The sequence below is a fragment of the Agrilus planipennis genome, unplaced genomic scaffold, assembly GCF_000699045.2.
Source record: "Agrilus planipennis isolate EAB-ADULT unplaced genomic scaffold, Apla_2.0 scaffold101, whole genome shotgun sequence".
Classification (NCBI taxonomy): domain Eukaryota; kingdom Metazoa; phylum Arthropoda; class Insecta; order Coleoptera; family Buprestidae; genus Agrilus; species Agrilus planipennis.
The window spans coordinates 364,045-385,056 of NW_020438899.1; the positions used below are offsets into that span (position 1 = coordinate 364,045).

The following is a 21,012-nucleotide window of genomic DNA, read 5'->3' on the forward strand; positions in this document are numbered from 1 at the left end:
AGATAATTTTACGCATTACCGAAGCTGTTACTTTATGAAGACGGAAGGTGAGGCCCCAGAGAAGATGGAAAGCTACTTGAGACTTGTGGAAAACCAGCTAGCAAGAAGAGTGAAGAGTCTAAGATCACACAATGGCACTGAACTGAAGAATACAGAAACCAAACAGATGTTGGACAAGATGGAATCTTCACACATTCAGAAATATACATACGCCAGAGCAGAACGGAACGATTGAGAGAGAAATGAGAACGATTGTCGAGGCAGCCAGATACACGCTGAGAACTTGGACGAGAAACGGTGGGCAGGGTCAATGAACCATGTGATCTTCACGATCAATCAGACTGGAACCAGCAACGTACCAGGGAAAAGCCTGCGAGATCGTCGGAACCTGCAACCATCACCAAGACTCAGGGATTGAACAGAAGGAGGGGGTGGACTACGCGGAAACCTTCAGCCCAGTAGCCCGTCATGCATCGATTAGACTACTAAACCACAAAGCGTCAAAGAAAATACAGTTGGTATGTATGGGAACCTGGAGGAGGACATTTATATGTACCAACCTGAAGGGTTCCACGACGGATCAGGGTGTCTGAAAGTTAAATAAGAGTCTTTACGGGCTCAAGCAAGCTCCAAGAGTCTGAAACGAGAGGGTCGCCACACACTTTGAAAAGAAAATAGGCCTAATTAAAACAGATGACGACCCCTGTATCTACTATAACAAGGATAAGAGCGTTACGCTCTCACTCTTCGTGGATGATGGATTGATAGCTGGTAAAGATGAAATATACAAACTTTTAGGCAAGATAAGCAAGGAATTTGAGATTACATACAGCAAGAAAGCACAGGACAAGTTAACGTATTTCGGTATGGAAATGAAGATAGATCAAGACGATATCTTCGTGAATCAGCCTCGTTAGATCGAGAAGATACTGAAAATGATGAAACTCGAACAGTGCAATCCAGCATCCACACCCATTGTGAAAGGAATGATCAGCAAGAAGACAAAACAACTTTCGCCAGGCAATAGGGCGTTTGTTGTAGTTAGCTACAATCACCAGGCCAGACATCAGGTTCGTCGCGGACTATCTCAGTCGATTCTGCAACAAACCCATAAAGAGACATCAAGCGATTGTGAAGCGTGTGTTTCAGAACCTGAGAGAGACAACAACAGCAGGAATCCACTTCGGACGAGACAGAACTCTTGTGGCCTATACCGATTCAGACTATGGAGGAGACTCTGAGACAGGACAGTCGACGGGTGTTAGTGATGAGAGGAGGACCAATAGTTTGTAGCTCACAGAAGCAGCGTCTGGTAACGAGCCAGTATCGAGCTGCAGTGTTAGTCATTGACAAAGTGTACTGGATCAAACGAATAGCACTGGAACTTGGTATCCTGGAAGTTGATCAACCGATCACCCTGCACGTCGACAACATGTCAGCCACATGTTACAGAATTCACACGAAGGGAAGACGAGCAGAGAAGGAAGGAGCTGACCCAGGCAGCGTGGGAGTACTTGGCCGTGTGAAAGAATTTCATACAACGGCGGCATTCAAAGATGTCCTTTGTGACACTTTTTAACTCACCTTTAATATTGACACTGCAGAGCTTGCCAAGTTCGAAAATTGACTTGGATTTAAGAGAAGATTTGCCTAGACGGACGGGCCAGCTTTTTCCACCATTGACATTCGGTGGACCCCGCGTATAGTGAAGCCTTTATGAATAAGTTCGACTTGAATATCGTCCGTGGCGATGTCTTCGCAGACTCCACGGAGGACGACATGAAGGTCTCTGTCTTCCCTAAGTTGATTGGTTGAAAATTAAATTTAAATTGAATTCGTCGAAGTACAACGAGAGCAAACGAAAATCCTGAGTGTTTATTGCCCGACGGGGGGTGATGCGGTGACCGTTAATGGCTCGAAGAAGTTTCGGACAAAGGGACTTTTGGCGGATAGCGATGATAGGGGGAGCTTTGGGACCTTCGTTGGTTTTTTGTTTCCGACTCAGTGTTGGACGTTGACGAGGCTGAAGAGAGGAAGGTAGCATGTCTCCGGCATTTATTTTTACGCAATCTCGCTTCAGTAATACGATCGTCGGTGTACTGCTGTACCACACAGATAAACTTCTCGAGGGACCAGTGCACTCGATAGTAAAAAACACACAAAAAACAAAAATAGCTATATTTAAATTACTACATGTAGTGCACACTAAATTAAAGGTTTATAAAGTACTCGCCCAAATATATGTTGAGATAAAGAAACAAATAAACAGATATACTTACATATAAACAAATGTAAAATTATTACTAAAATATTAACAAATATGTTACAAACATGAAAACATTTCGGCCGTCTAACACCCTTAAGGGTAGTTCCGTTGTCAGAAAAAATTCTAACGGACCGTCCACGACGTGCTATGAATCGTCGTAAAAGGCTAAAAATGCTTCCGATGTATGTCTTATACAATTTAACCTCTCTCCCCTTTTTGTTATTATTATTAATACGGAACCCGCGTAATCTACACCGCAATTGTAAAATGGTGACGTAGAGTGATGCGTTCTTTTGCTAAGTTTTCCATTTGATTGGTGACTGCTTTTATAGTTTAGCTCGAAAATAAATCATATATTCATGGATAATTATTTTTGCTACATTTTTATCATATCACTCACAGAAGATAACAGTAAATTTACTCCGGAGTGCAACAATTTTATGTGTTCATGTCTAAAAATTAATTTAGTGAGACAGTGGGACGGAGGTAGTATTATAGGACGAACCTTATTATAATTAAAAGCAGAATTCTGAATTCTACCACCAACTCGTATGATACCAAACTGGTCTATAAAGGATTTAAGGATAATAGTTTGGTGTCATTCGCTAAGGGTTTTCCATTTTTCAATTGATGTAGTTCTCGAGTGTAAACTGTGCTTTGTGTACTCTTTATTAGAAGCCACATAACATGGATTAATTCACTGTTAAACTACCTAAATGTTGTTTTTTACATTTCAAATTTTGAATGTATCGGAAGTAGTATGCAGTTACACGTTGCAGTCTTGTTAAGAATGAAAATATTGAATACAATTGTAAATCGTCGTTCTTAATTGTAACGGTAGCAACCTGTCGCGTTTCATGATCTACATCTAATTTATTAGGTTATGTGAGCCACTCATTGCAACCCTTTGCTAGCCCATGAGGCCCGTGCCACCAGAGATCTGAACTTAATAATTAACTTATTCTACACCATGCGATACCAGGTCTGCGGGGTTGTCGTTTGTTCTTACATGTTTTCAACATTCAACACAGGTTAATGAATGAATTTTGGCTACGTGGTTACTAATACCTTCAATCGATTAGGTGATGCATTGATCCAACTCAAGACTATAGTTGAATCATACCACAAGAAATATTTATCAATACTAAGTTTGATTGCCGTTTTCACCCTTTTGAATAAATTGGCCAAAAGCAGCGCGCCGCATAATTTTAAGCGAGGTAATGAAATCTTTTTAAGCGGTGCGACGGATATGGAAGACACATTTTGGACTAGTAACTAATGTATTGTGATCCGGTTCGAAGGATCAATATTGTGTGATGTGAGGATGTTCAGGGTGGTGAACTTTACCAACCCTGGAAATATTGAATGGTAATGAGCCTTTTGGAACAGGCAATAAATGTGATAAAGTTTATTTGGTACCTGCACAACAAAAGTGCAGGAATTGAAGAGTTTAAAAAATTTTGCTGAAGCCAGATTCTTGGAATTACAAATAATAATATTGACAACTGATTTCAGACAATTGATACAAATAAACAAAGAAAGAAATATACAAATAAACAGATATACCTACCAATAAACAAATATACAATAATGACGAAAATATTAACAAATATGTTACAAACATGCAAACAAATCCCTTTGCTATCACCATTAGTCCTATATAATATAGGATGGTTTCTAAGGGTTGCGTTCATATTTTGATTTTAAACGTACGTCGCATTTATTGATGTAAAACGTGATTACTTTCTTTAAATTCGGATAGTAAAATTTTGTTCTGAAAAGTGAATATGTCTCTTCAATACCATTATGATTAGTATCATGATAGTTTGATATTGGTTCTAGGGGTTTTTCTCTATTATAGGGTATTAAATCAAGAAAGGTTTTCGTTTTTCCCTGATAATACTTCATGTAGTGTTTGAAGTACTACTGAGTGTAAAAAAGTGCCGTTAATTGTTTTTATCAAAATGTAAAAGGGGTATTAGCTAATTGATATTTCAGCCAAAATAGGGTTTGCTCATCTGCTAAAGTAACGATAACTCTACATCTACCGTTTGGTAGTGTTTTAGTCGTAAATTTTTGTTTTCTTAATTAAAATGTGAATTGCAAAGGGAAAACCTGAAGGGTTTTTCTTAGGATAATTTCATTGTTGGTACAAAGTTATCACGATTGGAATGTACTGCGATCAAGTCAGTATTGTCTCTATTGGGTTCATTGTGATAGTTGTGTTTAATTAATTGGGATAATTGAGCATGAAANCTGGAAGTGACTGGAATAAATACACATAATGTCGTAGTTTCTAACAGGTTGTTCAGTTTGCTTTGGATTGTTGTGGAATTTACTTGTTTGTTAGTATTTCCCTAAAACTAGAACAACCCACATCCTTAACTATTTGCGAACAGTAATCTAATCTAGGTCTACTTCTACCCCTCCTAACTCCTGTTTCCGCCTCTAATATGTCTCTTACTAGACCTTCGTGTCTGAGAAGGTATTCTACCAACCTATCTGGCCTATTTCTTATTGACTTCTGTAGAGTTCTTTGTTTTCCTATTCTTTATAATACCTTTTCATTTCTAACCTTTTCTATCCCCATCATTCGCCTATAACATCACATTTCAAACGCTTCTAACCTTTTCTTTTCCGCCGCGCCCATTATCCATGTTTCGCACTCGTACAACGCCGCGCTCCAAACATACACCTTTAACAACATTTTCGAATTTCTAAATTAACCATTCGCGAGCATAAAAGTGACTTCTTTTTATTAAAGGCGACCCTGTACTATCCGCTTTATATCCCTACTACTCCTTCCGTCCTGACTTGTCTCTCTTCCTAGATATCTAAAATCAGCCACTTCTAATTCTTCGTCTCCTATCTTTATATTCGCTCTTTCCCTACTTTCTCTTCCTTTGCATACCAGTATTTTAGTTTTACTTTTATTTATTTTCATACAGTACTGTTTTGTCAATACCGCTTCCATTTTATTTAAAGTTATCTCTATGTCCTCCTTGCTAGATGCTAATACTGCTATATCACCTGCAAATCTAAACATACTAATCTTTTGCCCCTGTATATCTATCCCTACAGTTGAACTGTCTTTAATGATGTTGATCGCGTCTTCGATGTATACATTAAAAAGTAGCGGTGACAGTGTGCATCTCTATCTGACTCCTAATATTTACTTCTCTACGTTGCTACCCTAGCTCTATAACTGTCTGTTTTTCTTTTTACAAACTAAGTATCACTCTTCTATCTTTGTAACTCATCCCTACATTTTTAAGCATATTTAACACCTTGTTCCATTTAACATTATCAAAAGCTTTTTCTAAATCTACAAATCCTATGTACGCATTATTTCCTTTTTCTATCGTTTTCTCTATTGTTACCCGTAAAGCTAGAATCGCCTCCAGCATTCCTCTATTCTTCTATTTCTTCCAAACCGAAATTGATTTTCCCCTAATAGTTCTTCCTCCCTTTTTTCATCCTCCTCTGTACAATTCTAGTTAATATTTGACGCATGGAAAGTTAAGCTAATTGTGCTAAATGTCTCGCACCTATCCGCGCCCCTCTTTTTAAGTAATGTTCCGCTTACAATCCTCTGGGATTTTTCCCGTCTCGCAAATGTGACTAACTAGCTTAAACATACGATCTCTAACCTCTTGTCCTGCATATTTTAGAATTTCCCCTGTATCCCATCTACACCTGGCGCCTTATTATTCTTTAAGCTTTTTAATGCTACATCGAACTCTTCTCTCATTATAGGATAACCAAGCTCATCTATCTCCACACTATCTTCCTCCTGCAATATATCTTGTAATTTAGGGCCTGTGTAAAGGTTCTCTAAATATTCTTTCCACCTATCTGCCTTTTCCTCATTTTCTATCACAACATCTCTAAAATTCCTTTTAATTATATTAGACGCTTCATCGGTTTTACCTACTTCAAACTTTTCTTCTACTTCTTTACACATCCTATCAATCCACTGTTCCTTAGCTGCCCTACACTTCCTAGTTATTTCCCACTTTATAGCTTTATATCTTTTTTGCCCTTCTTCGTCCGTCCTCTTTTTGTATTTCCGCCTTTCGTCTATTAATCCTACAATCCATTTGTTATCCAGGGTTTCCTACTTTCGTTTTGTTTAAGACCTAGTATATCTGTAGCTGCTGACTTTAGGCACTATTAAATGCAGTTCCATTCTGTCTCTATGTCCCCGTCATTCGGTTCTCCAGCCGCCTTTAGTATTTCGTCTGTCCTTTTACCTAGCCTATCACGCGTTTCGTTGCATTTTAGCTTTTCTAAGTCGAGATGTCTCCTACCTTCCCTCATTCTCAGAATTTTCAATTTATGATTGGTCTTCATAACTACTAAGTTATGATATGAAATATTCTCAATTTTTACCCACTACACACTACCTCAAATTAATGAGGAAAAATTGTTGCTGTCATCACACCCCCGCCGGGAATCGAACCCAGACTCTTTGACTTTACGCGCCAATGCTCTCTCGTAGCTTTGTGGTCAGAGCATTGGCGCGTAAAGCCAAAGAGTCCGGATTCGATTCCCGGCGGGGGTGTGACAACAGCAACAATTTTTCCTCATTAATTTGAGGTAATGTGTAGTGGGTAAAAATTGAGAATATTTCATATTAAAACTAACTCACTTCGGGAAGATTTCTACATTGTATGTATACTAAGTTATGATCGCTATCTATATCTGCTCCTGGATAACTCCTACAGTCTTTCACTTGATTTTTAAATCTTTGCCTTATAAGTATGTAATCTAACTGATATCTCCCTATATCACCTGGCATCTTCCACGTATAGCGCCTCCTAACGTGATGGTTGAATAAAGTATTCGCGACGGTTAAGTTATGTCTATCGCAAAATTCTATCAGCCTATCTCCCCTATCATTTCTATTGCCTAATCCAAAAGAACCTGCTATTGCACCCACTTTAGCTTCACCTATTACTGCGTTGAAATCTCCTAAAACTATTAGGTTTTCCTGTCCTTTCACTAAACTTAACACGTTTTCTATATCTGCATAAACTGCTTCTACGTCTTCATCACTGTAAGATGATGTAAGCATGTAGACCTGCATTAATACCGTTCTTACCGGCTTTGAGTTTAATGTAACCATAATTATCCTATCGTTTTTTTTGTAACTAACTTTCTACACTGTGCCCTACTTTCCTACGCATTACAATTCCTACCCCCGAATTACCTTCTACCGATCCTGTATGTATTACTCTAAAGTCCCCACTCCAGCTTCGGGCCAACGGACTTCACTAATACCTACTATATCTAATTCTAATCTATCCATCTCTACTTTTAAATTGTCTAATTTTCCTACTTGCCTCATTGTCCTAACATTCCACGCTCCGACTCGTGAAATATTGCNGTTTCTAGTTCAAATTTATGTTAGTTGGTTAATGAGATAAATTTTTGAAAATGAGGCTTCACGCCAAAAGTCTCCAAATTCTTAAATATTCGATCAATTTTATTTCCCAAAACATTGACAAACAAATTGTCGAGCACGATTCTTTTTTTTTTTGTTTTGATACAAACCCCGTAAATAATACAATTCCAGTCAAATCGAAAATGTGTTGGTCAATTTAGTCCAAATCTCTCCGGTTTGTAAGAGAATGTCCCATATAATAGGTTGAACAGGCACACACAATATGTGCTATTATTTCCATGCACGGGTATAACAAAGCATAAGGTAGTGGTTGCTTAATGGCACCTAATAAATCGCCCTAATCCGAGAAACATTGGTTGCCTATCTTAATTTTTCTGGGTCAAGCAGTTCCCTAAAAAAAAATCAAAATATTTCTGTTTGTTTAGCATTTAACACAATCGGGCTTATAGTGTTGATAATAATGAGAGCTTGATTTGAGACTTTGATCACTCTTCTAACTTGTATATATAAAGAGTAATCCATTTAACAAGATTCAAAAAAAAAATTGTCTAGAAACGACTGATATAGTGCCTTAATACTATATTAATGTATCAAGTATATAATACAGTACTAATGTATATACANTTAAATCGGCGTTTTTTCACTAAATTCATTTTATAGTTTATATTTTTTTTATAGCCTCTAACTAAGCAGTATATTGACTTTTACTTTATTTTAGGTAGTCAGAAAGTAACTATAGTCGTTTACACCGCCTGAAAAAAAAAATAGTTTAGAGCGCGCTATTATTGAGAGAGATATAATATTAACGTGTAATAAAAGGTTGTATTTCATTTATCTTTAACTATGGCTTCTCGGAGTTGTAAAAACAATTCAAAACAAACCAAATGGACCAAGCAAAAGGACCAAGTTGGTTATTTAGTTTTCATTAATTGTAAAAAGCTAAACATTGATATAACCTCGTATAACTACACCTCTGGAAGTGACTGGAATAAATACACATAATGTCGTAGTTTCTAACAGGTTGTTCAGTTTGCTTTGGATTGTTGTGGAATTTACTTGTTTGTTAGTATTTCCCTAAAACTAGAACAACCCACATCCTTAACTATTTGCGAACAGTAATCTAATCGACTCGTGAAATATTGCACCTTCCCCTATTGCACTTATTAATGACATCCCTCGAGGTAGTCCCCGCCCGGACATTCGAATCCGTTTACGTTCGGAGTGCTTTACCTCAGGGGACGCCATCATTTAATTTTTGCGTACGTTGTACTCGGGATCATAATGTGGTGGTTTCCCGTTGCCTTCCACATCGCAGTATTGTGCATCAGAGTGCCATACCGATCCTCGTGATCTTTGCCACCCTGAGTACTGAAAGAGCTGCTGCCCTCTTTCAGGGTCTTGTCTTAGTCTGGTTTCTCTTTAAGAACCCCCTCATTATGGTTCAGCCTATGGTCTGGTTCCCTAAATGATCGAAACTCGCAAGCCGATCCACTCACTCTAGTTTGTACAAGAGTTTCGTCACGGTTCAAGTCCAGTCGCATCAGTTTGTACATTTTGTTCATCGTAAAACAATAAATATTAATTTTTTTTAAAAAGATAATTTTATCATTTGAGCATGTAACATATATTTATATATTTGAAGTTGTAAAATGTCTCTGTATATATAACATATCAAATCCTGTTCCATCGATTCTGCAGGGATGTATATTCGTTAAAACTGATAAAATAATGTATTTTCCTTTTTCGAAAAGATTCAGTTAACTTCTGGAAATGCTACTGTCATTCTCCGGCACGTTCGCTTTTCTACAAATATACGCATGCACTACTTTGCTGGTGATTTGGAAAAGTAGTTTATTGGAAACAAACAAGATAGGTGTGAGTAAAATTTGTCCTTTATCAATATCAGAATAGCAGTTACATTAAATGAAACTGTTCCGACGACGTGAAGGCAGTCGGAATATTCAGGACTCATCATAGTGTCAGTGATCCTATTAATTTTTACCTGTTTTTTGGAAGGCTTTGCGAGTACAGTAGAACAGCCCCATTAAGATTATAGTAAGAAATGTTCCATCGGCCTACTCGAATTATTGCAATGTATATTGGTTATATCTCAGCAGTACCTATATGTTACCTGTATTTTATATTGTTACAATATTAGTTAGTAGGGTCGCAGATGTTTAGCTATAATGTAAATAATTTTAAGTTATATAGTGAGTGTAATTATTTCCCTGGATTTTACATGTTAGTAAATTGTAAATATTCATGCGCCTTCTTGTACAATACAATTTTCTAAAATTCATCATGTCTAATTAGTCACATTGGAGAAAATATTAGTGATAGCGATTATTAAAAAATAATTCCCTTCACCCAAGAGAAGTATTTTAACCTTTCTTTTTGTTTTAGAGTTTTTTCAACATCCTTTAAAATATTATTACTTTGGACGAATTTAAATGAACTATTTTTGAAGTGTTTGTGAAATCTTCACATGGACAGCTATATAGTTAGTATTACACCATATAACAACTTGATTTTTGATAGGATTGAGAGGTTTTTAAGTTATTGGTACTTCCCTAACAGGATTTTCTAGAGACATGTGCACTGTTTCGGTGTCACTGTCGTTTTTATTTTCGACTGAATTTAAAACTTCACTTATAAAGTGGGGATCGTTCGGGATCGGAATGAGATCTAGGTTATTAAGGTATATTTCTAATGCAGTGTCTATGTCCATATATATAGTCTACGACAATATGTCAGTTTTGTTGGTCGCTAACGTCAGCCTTCTTTAAGATAACCAAATTGGATTTCTTCAAGGGCTCTATAATGGTCTAACTATAGCGTTATTTAACATTTTTACTATTTGTTTTTGTTCTTCTTTATGCACAAAAGGATATCTATAAGATTTTGTATGTACTGGAATTTCGTCTGTTGGTTTTATTTCGTGTTTAATCTTATTTGTGAAAATTAATGTTTTGTCACGTGAAGAATATCCGAAAATTCTCTACAGCTTTAGTACAGCGTGTTTTTCTTCGTGATTTAAATGATCAGTACGAATTAGTTTATCAATATCGTTACTTTCACAATAATTGTCTAAATTGTAAGAAATATTCTACATGAAAAAAATCAAGATTTTGTTTATTTGAGTCAGAAAAAGGTATTACATATAGGGATTTATTTAACGTAATTGTTAATCTATTATCGTTTTTTTTTTATTTCTGTTTTTGCAAAACTATCAACTAGCGTTGTAAGAGTTTCTGTAACTAACATACCGCTTATTGATTGTTCGGGTATTATTGTCACTTTCAGGACAGTCAACAGGTAATTTTACAATGTGCGCTTCAAGTGCATCGACACTAAAAGTAAAACAAATATTTCCATGGGTGGTTCTATATTTAACGGGAATTGTAGTATTCTGATTATTAAAAATCGGTTTTGTAGATCTATTGATAATTTAAAATAGAAGGAGGAGACTGTGGTAAATATTAATTAAAAAATTAAAAGGAATACTCACCCCTAATTACCACAAATAATTTTATATGAGCGGACACGTGTTTCGCCCACTTCACACGTGGGCATTATCAACGCGAGAGTCTCGCGTGTGAAGTGGGCGAAACACGTGTCCGCTCATATAAAATTATTTGTGGTAATTAGGGGTGAGTATTCCTTTTAATTTTTTAATTAATATTTACCACAGTCTCCTCCTTCTATTTTAAAAAATAGATAGTTTGTGGTTTTCCATTTTTTCCNAAAATATTTTTATTAGAGTTAAATTCAGGAAAAGCTGGTATAGTAGTTTTACGTCTAATTAAACCAGAGGCTGTTTTTATTTTTGAAGGTTCATGATAGTTCGCCTGAGGAAAAAATTTTTTTGCTACAGAATGTCTAATGATGGATTTGTAACAACCTGTATCTATTAATAATTTAATGGGTGGATCTTTAATTGTTATACAAGGCAACGGGTTATTGCTAGAAAAATTATGTAGTTCTGTTGCTACGTCACACTGTTTGATACGTCATTAGAAAATTTTCAGTTTGGTTGTTATAATTATTATCAGTGAATGGAATTCGGAATTGTTGTTAACGTCGTTATGCCCAATATTATTATCAGGTAAATACGATGCATCATCATAGCTATTTTGGTTAATATCAGATTAGTCACAATATATTTGTGACTGTTGGCTATAGAAATTATCATCTACAGAGTGTTCGTCGTCAATATGACAAAGATCTTGGGAAATATAATAACGAGGTTTACAGATGTTATAGGAAGGATTATGAGACTGGCTTCTAATTGTAGGATTTCTCGAAATTGTAGACATTAGTAAAGGTGTGTAATTAGGTGTTTATTTTCAAAGTATTTGGGTCACCATTATAATTAAGGATAAAATCCACATACAAAAACGTTCTCAGAGTACTATTTTCCCTGTAAAACAAAAATACTGGTATGTAAGGGGGAAAAAATAAGGAAAGAGCGAATATAAAGATAGGAGACGAAAAATTAGAAGAAGTGGGTGATTTTCGGCATCTAGGAAGTCAGGGTGGAAGAAGTAGTGCGGACATAAAGCAGAGGATAGCGCAGCTTTAAATAAAAGAAAGTCACTTATATGCTCGCGGACGATTTATTTAGAAATTCGAAAAAGATTGTTAATGGTGTATATTTGGAGCGCGACACTATACGGGTGCGAAAAATAGACGGTAAAGGCGCAGCAGAAAAGAAAAGATTAGGAGAGTTCGAAATATGGTGTTGTAGGCGAATGATGAGAATACCGTGGATAGAGAAGGTTAGAAATGAGGAGGTATTAGAAAAAATATGTGAACGGAGGACTCTATGGAACTCAATAAGGGGTCGTCAATAGAGGATGTCCACCCGTATAAAGGTAGTGGGTCACCGAATTAAGACCATGTCGGACAATGGAGGGAGGGGGTTAGGATTTTTGTAACGTCCTCAAATAACTGTGTATTAAAAAAATTGTATTAGCAAATACCACTATATTATATTATAAAAACATAATAAATTTTAAATATTCCGCATGTAAATTTATAGGTTCCACGTCATTTATTTTTTATGAAAAAAACCGAAACGAGAGGCGCTGCAAGATGTATGTGCTTTAATAATTTTTTTTCAAATTTAGGGGGTAGGTCTGCAATTTGTGACATCTTTATAAAGGAGGGTCGTCAAAATGTGTGACCCCAGGGGAGGACAGGTATGAAAATGCCAAAAGACAGTGGACGTCCTTTATGGACTACCCTTAAGAAATAGACAAGATAGGTTGGTAGGACACCTTCTCAGGCATGAAGTGCTAGTGAGAGACATATTAGAGGCGAAAAGAGGAGTTAATAGGAGTAGAGGTAGACCTACATTAGATTACAGTTCACGAATGGTTAAGGATGTGGGATGGGACTGACGACCTTATGATGATGATGTAAAAGTTGGTTTGGTATACATCAATTATCATATTTGATATAATAGACCAGTCAAATCAGAATCTCGAAAAAAGTTAATGTTACTCAGGGTAAGACCTACCAAAAGTATTGAGAAAGGTACGTAAACCAAGGATATCTGTAAAATTTAGTTTTTTGTTGTCAACGAAAAGCCTGTTTCGTGTGTTTTTAAACGCAATTTTGTAACAATTCGAACCGAAATTTTTGAATAATTCGCAGATATCCCTTTTTACATTCCTCTCTCAAGACTTTTACCCTGCTGAACCTTTAGTTTTGTTTAGGTATCTTTTTAAGCTAATGTGATTGGCTTATAAATCCAGATAACAAGAACGACTTACTTACATATTTAGAAATAGTTTTAAAAATAGATTCGTTGCTCAGCACTTGACGAAACAATATTATTCATTAATAGTAATAAAAAAATAATAAAGAAGACGAGACAATTTTTTTCGATTTTTACATCGGTTTAGGAACATTGTTTAATAAAAGATCCAGATTGTACCTTCTTTATAATAGTTCTTATAAATGTTGCACTTCGTTAATTTATTGTGTATTTATTAAGAAATAGTATAAGTTTCAAATCGACAAATCTCATAGCGATTATGTTAAATTATGCTAACCGTAGAAGTTTTTAACACAATCGTAAGGTAATTTTATCGTATAATTTTGTTGAATTTTGTAAAATACCGAAACAGGCCTTTGATTAATTATATACAAGAACATTAAGACTATGTTTCAAGTAAATCCAACCACAAATAAGATATGTCCCATACAAACCTTGCAAACCCCTCTTTACTCCCTTTCAAAGTCAAATTTTTTAAAACTCCGAAGTAGATGTTTGATTAATTATGCCAAAGAGTAATAATACCAAGTTTCAAGTAAATCTGGCCGAAAACAAAAATGTTCCATACAAACCTTGCCAACTCTTAGGGGTTAAATTTTGAAGCATTCTTCCTTATTTCATGTATACATCATAAAAGAAACCTCTGTGAAAAATTTTTCCTATATCAAATACAAAAACGACTAAATTTAACATAAACAGTTTTTTAACGTTAATAAAAAAAATATGAAGATTGGAAAAACTTTGGCGGTTGTTGTAGAACAAACAGAATAGCTCAAAACCCCAACGCCAAAACACGACACTGTAGATGTCCGAAGCACTTTTCGGTAACAAAGTTACCTTCTTCAGGGACTGAAGTAAACTAAACCTAAATGAGAACTAATCCTAATTTATACTGATAGTTGTTAAGGTTCAGTGAACATGACCCGAAGCCAACAAGGTAGATGTTCAATGGACCTTAACATCATCATCATAAACGTAATTAAACTAAACTAAATAGCGGAGATCCAGGGCCCATCCCTTCAGTCCCTGAAGAAGGTAACTTTGTTACCGAAAAGTGCTTCGGACAACTACAGTGTCGTGTTTTGGCGTTGGGGTTTTGAGCTATTCTGTTTGTTCTTTAATAAAAAAAGTACAATCCAAATTTCTGTATTTTCAGGTGATTTTCTAAAAATTTTCTTTTATACAAACCTTATCCTGAAAGTTCCAAACACAACATACGAACCAGCCTTAACTTTATTTTTATTTATGGAAAAAAGAGATATGGCCCATGGGGGGATCGAACCCACGACCTTCGCGTTATTAGCACGACGCTCTAACCAACTGAGCTAATGGGCCAATGCTCCTGAAGTAGTTATATATACTATATTTACTGAAAGATAAAATTTAATTACATTTATTCATTGGTATTTATAATTATTTAATAAAAACAAAATATTTAAGTTTACAGAAAGATTTAACACTATTCCAACAGCTATGTTTGCTATGTTGTATATATTGTAAATACGTAACTACTCTCAATGCTTGAAAAAGCTGCTTACGACAATATTAAAGGTACACCTTTAAATGGTGCCTACGAGATATGAAGCGCCGTTTCGAGTCGAAATGCATTCGTCATAAAAATATTTTTTTACCTCGATAGGTATATAAAATTTGCCACTCATACAAAACGCCACGTGATAATGAGGGCGCTTCAGTCCTTTCGCAGACATTTTGGCAATATTGCAGTAAGTTCCTAATAATACAATAGACCTAATAAACGACAGAAAACAAGAAAAGAATGAAATAGATACGGATTTACCAAGACTTAAAACTAACAGTAAAATTACAAATTTCGTTGTTTTTGTTTGTTCGAATACTGTGGTTTTATTGATTATTGTTATCTGTAAGAAATATACTCCTGCAATAAAAGGTAAAAGCTAATTTCCTATAAGTACCCATATGTGTGAAATAGAGTAACTAATAATATTTTCAGGATTATAGTGATATTTAAATATAATATGAATTTTATTGAATATTTTGAAAAATGAATTTAACGTTACGAAATTCCTCACTTTGCAGTACCTCTGTCATTATATGGTCATTACCAACATTTCTCAAATCTGCGGAAGTATTTAAGCTGTTGATCAATCGATTAATTCATTTTACTCTTACAATTGAAATAATAGATACTAATCACTTTACTCCTCAAACATATACAGCAAAATTTCTGGTAATACAAATAACAATTTTTTAGTCTATTCAATTTAGCTATCTTTTATAAAAGTTTCTTATTTATCTCATTATTTTTAGTGAAAAGGATTCAACCATCTGGCTTTAAAAAAAGGATGCTAAAAAAACGAAGACTGAAGAGGCAAAAGCACTTGCTGAATCTTTATCCAAATACCTTTCGAATTCTGAAGGGAAGACAAATGGTGTTGCCGAAGAAATTAATCAAACGGTTAAATCGGAATCTAATATACAAATTATTGATACTGAGACAGCAAAAGTAGGTAAAAAGTCTACTTAATGTGATATTAATAAAAACTCCGACGTAACTGACACTGAAATACAAGACTATAAAACTAATAAATTAAAGAAAAATACTGACGAAGCCGAAGAATATGTCGCTTCTAAGTTAGAGTACTTATCATCCAATAATGCTGCACATTGGCCAATACCTGTGCCAGAGCATTTCGATTGTCGAAAAGGGTAGTGAAATATTTCAAAACAAGGACGGACCTTTTAAACTGTAGAAAGACCAGGTGAAAGCACTAACGGAACACATCGTTGTTTAACTTTCCTGTCGTTTTACTCACATTTAAACAAGACTAAATATTTAAGGAAATGGATGTTACACCCACCATCAACAAAGAAATTATATTGTTACTGCTGCCGGTCATTTGCATCTGAAGGTGACAATCACACTAATAAATTTGTCTCTGTTTTTTGTCAGCGGTGGAAATTAAATCCAAGAACATCACAGCATGAATCGTCTCATAAACATCTATCAAACTTAAAAAAATTGAAAACGTTGACAAACTTAATAAAACTATTGATAAAGACAACTTGAAGACTATTAACGATGAAACTAAGAAATGGAGAAACATTTTACATTTTACCTTTTAGATGTAACGCTATTCTTAGCTTGTTCTTCTTGTCTTCCGAGGCCACCGTGAAGATATTTCTTCAGAAAACAGGTGAAATTTTCTAGAATTAGTACAATCGTTAGCGAAATATGATCCGGTGTTAAAAGAGCATTGCTTAAAACTAGACGAGGCTGCTGGTGGGTCAAAGAGAGGACCATCTTATTTGTCAAAAGCAATACAAAATGAATTTGTTTGGGTGATCATGTAAAGCAAAAAATTATTGCAGATATTAAAAAGGCTAAGTATTACGGAATCATTTTTGACAGCACTCCTGACGAAAGTAAAATAGACCCAATGAGTCAAATCATTAGATTCGTTCATATAGAAAATGACATTGTGGAAGTACGAGAATCTTTCTTGTTTTTTTTTTAATGTCTGAAAAAACTGCTGAGGATATGTCAAAAGACATTCAGCAACAACTGGAACAAGATGGACTAGATATTGAGTTGTGAAGGGCTCAAGGTTATGACAATGCCGCGTCAATGACAGGTGTCCATGGAGGGGTGGAACGAAAAATTCGAGAAGTAAATCCAAAGGCATTGTTCAGTCCTTGTTTTAACCATTCCTTGAATCTTTGTGGAGTTCATTCATTTGCATGCGTTTCTTCCAGCGTAACGCGTTTTGAAACAGTAGAGAAATTATATTCGTTCTTTTCGTCGTCTACACAGAGATGACAATTGCTGAAAGAGAAAACTGGAAAAAATTTAAAACGTTTACCGGATACTCGCTGGAGCGCTCATTACAAGTCAGTAAAAGTTGTAAAAGAAAGCATAGGGACAATTGTGAGTAGTTTGGGACATTTTCAAGATCCAACAAAAGCAAATCTAGATACAAGATCAGGAACAAAGGAAGAAGTCTGCTCCTACCGGCTGTTTGTGATTTTACCTTTCTAACCTATATACAATTCTGGCTTTCTATACTGAAGGAAGTAAATTTAATTAAACAATATTTGAATCTCCAAAAACGACTCTGGATACAGGAATCACTAAACTAAACGCCTTGAATGAGTATTTAGTGACCGAACGAACCACGATTGTATACAATGCTGTAACTTTTGGCATAAAAAAATGCAATGACGTGGACATCAACATCGAGAAACGAGGAAGAAGGAAGGTAAAAAGAACGATGTCGGGTGAATCAACTAATGACGAAGCCATGAAACAAATCAATAATATTTTCTAAATTATTATTATGTTAGAAGCTTCAGATGACGCTCTGGCGGTAGCAGTTGACAATCTGATACAAATTTATAGTGAATTTGACAAGAAGCAAGTTTCCCAAGAAATAAAAAGGTGCCGCAGGAATGTAAAAGCCACCGATACGAGTATGGACGTTGCTGCCAAATGGAGAGCCCAAGAAATCCTTCAATGTATAATAAAATGAAACTTTAGTGAATCGTTACCCTGTATATCGCTTATACTTCAATACTTCTTAACCATTTGCATCTTGGTTGCATCATGCGAGAGGAATTTTTCTAAACTTAAACTAATTAAAAATTATCTTCGAAATACAATGGATAAAGAGCGATTGGTTAATCTAGCCATGCTTTCAATAGAAACAAAAATTTCAAAAGAAATTGATTTCACAGAAGTTATTGAGGAGCTCAGTAAATTGAAGACACGAAAACACGCTGCAAATAATAAAACTACTATCTTTGATTTATTTTATCTAATTTTTTTTGTCGATCGATTCGTATTTTATTTTCCTCGCCCATATCCATAGCTAATGGGCCAATGCTCCTGAAGTAGTTATATATACTATATTTACTGAAAGATAAAATTTAATTACATTTATTCATTGGTATTTATAATTATTTAATAAAAACAAAATATTTAAGTTTACAGAAAGATTTAACACTATTCCAACAGCTATGTTTGCTATGTTGTATATATTGTAAATACGTAACTACTCTCAATGCTTGAAAAAGCTGCTTACGACAATATTAAAGGTACACCTTTAAATGGTGCCTACGAGATATGAAGCGCCGTTTCGAGTCGAAATGCATTCGTCATAAAAATATTTTTTTACCTCGATAGGTATATAAAATTTGCCACTCATACAAAACGCCACGTGATAATGAGGGCGCTTCAGTCCTTTCGCAGACATTTTGGCAATATTGCAGTAAGTTCCTAATAATACAATAGACCTAATAAACGACAGAAAACAAGAAAAGAATGAAATAGATACGGATTTACCAAGACTTAAAACTAACAGTAAAATTACAAATTTCGTTGTTTTTGTTTGTTCGAATACTGTGGTTTTATTGATTATTGTTATCTGTAAGAAATATACTCCTGCAATAAAAGGTAAAAGCTAATTTCCTATAAGTACCCATATGTGTGAAATAGAGTAACTAATAANAGAAAAATTTCAAAAGAAATCGATTTTGCAGAAGTTACTGAGGAATTTAATAAATTGAAGGCACGAAAATACATAACACGCTACAAAAATAAAAAAATTATCTTTGATTTATTTTATCTAATTTTTTTTGTCGATCGATTCGTATTTTATTTTCCTCGCCCATATCCATTCCATATTGTAGGTATGTATGTTTATTTAACCTAAATAATATAAGTCGAATTTAAATTTCACTTGCCAGATTTTAACGAAATAAACATGAACACTTATTTATACATACAAATGTAAACTGAATAAAAAGTTTGTAAGCCTACATTTTTTTTAAAATTGGGCGTCCTAAATACATGTGAAAGATCGTTTTTTCTGGATAAAAGGTACCCCAGCTAATATGGGTAGGCAACCTATATTACTTCGAGAGGCAAAAGATTTTGGTACCATTTAAAAAGCAGTAAGCGACAGAGAGTTTACGAAATAATTAAAGAAATAGCAGCAGGAAAGAATGTTAGCCTTGGCTTATGATAAATACATATTATAATAAAGTACTTATAATATTTAGCATACATTTGTACATAATTATACACAATTTCAGGATCCAGGCAGTGAATTAAATTAAAATTGTTAAACACAAACATTTTGACATTTCTCGAAAGTGAATTTAAAACTTTTTTTATTGTTAAAGTCCTATTATAGTTCAAAGTATAATAATGGAACTGATTAAAGAAGATTTATTAGTGAAGAGATACGTATATTCATTTAAAGTGAATTAATTTTTACCACTACACATTACTGCAAACTTATGTAGGTTGGCAAGATTGTTGTTATTGCCGCGGTCGTGGTTACTTCTCTTAGCTTAGTGGTAGAGTAATGACAGAGTAATGATTCGTAGTCAGGGACTCGAATTCAATTCCCGGCGAGGGCGTGACAGCAACAAAAAAAATTTCTCATTGATTTGAGGTTATCTGTTGTGATAAAAATTGATTCAAAAATTAATTCACTTTAATGTATTGAAAACCCTACACAAATTGTTCTATTCTCGTAGATGCATATTTTTTACAGAAAGGCTTGTTGAGTGAAGTAAAGGAATTACTATTACATATTACCATTCAGGAAATCTGAGATTTAATATATATTAATAGTTTTAAAGGTTGTAGAAATTATTTTAATATAGTGAAGTGAATAGTGTATACATGATCTACAGTTCTTTATGTTCCAGTCGTTGATTACTATTAGACAAATTCAACTATACATTCTTGTATATGAACATGTGTTGGTATTCTGGGAGGTATCTACAGATCCTGGACGAAGCAACCGTCGACTTTGGTTCTCAGAATTTTATTTTAATCGATTTTTGTGGTCGATTAGTATGCGGTTATTAAAAAGATAGTTTGTTAGAATATTTTGGGATCTGCATAAAAACAGAAGTCACATTTATGGATTTGCAAGAAACTTTAATACAATATTTTTAAATTTATTAATTGAACGGTTAGGTATGAAGTAATACCGAAGAATTTTTAATATATGGTTTTGTACAACTATACGCGTAACAAGATCTAACCTTTTCTTAATTATCGTATATTATAAAAAAATGGGAATCACGTCTATTAACCTTAGTTTATTAACATTGATATGCCATGTAGTACCCAAAACACAAGTACCATACTTCAACTATGGCGCCCAAATGTGAGTATTCCACGTAAACTTGGATTTCTCGCATTATGTAGTTTTTTCCAGTCAAATAATTACACAACTATATGTTTTTTGTAACGTTTCGGTTTATTTAACCATCTTTAGAGTGAAAAAAATTTTACTTACTTCTACTAGTTAAGTGTTATACATTTGTTCGTAAATATGTTACTGTTATTTTTAAACATTCTCTCATGTTGCTTACTGGTTCTGAATGTTTAGGTAAAGCAGTAACCCTCGATCTGGTTATGGTCTTTGACCATTCATTTACAATTTTGTGTTTTTCTATATATATAATTGAACAAGAATATATTTTGTTAATGTTATATCTGCTCTATTATTACTATTTTTATTATATTATTTATGGTTTATATTGAAATTATGCACGCAT

At 34.6% G+C, this 21,012-nt stretch overlaps 1 non-coding gene across 1 annotated transcript; it reads right to left on the reverse strand.

The window, feature by feature from the left end:
• Positions 1-14,716: 14,716 nt before the first annotated feature.
• Trnai-aau lies at positions 14,717-14,790 on the reverse strand. Its single transcript has one exon. It is a non-coding gene; the product is annotated as a tRNA-Ile (tRNA).
• Positions 14,791-21,012: the final 6,222 nt, after the last annotated feature.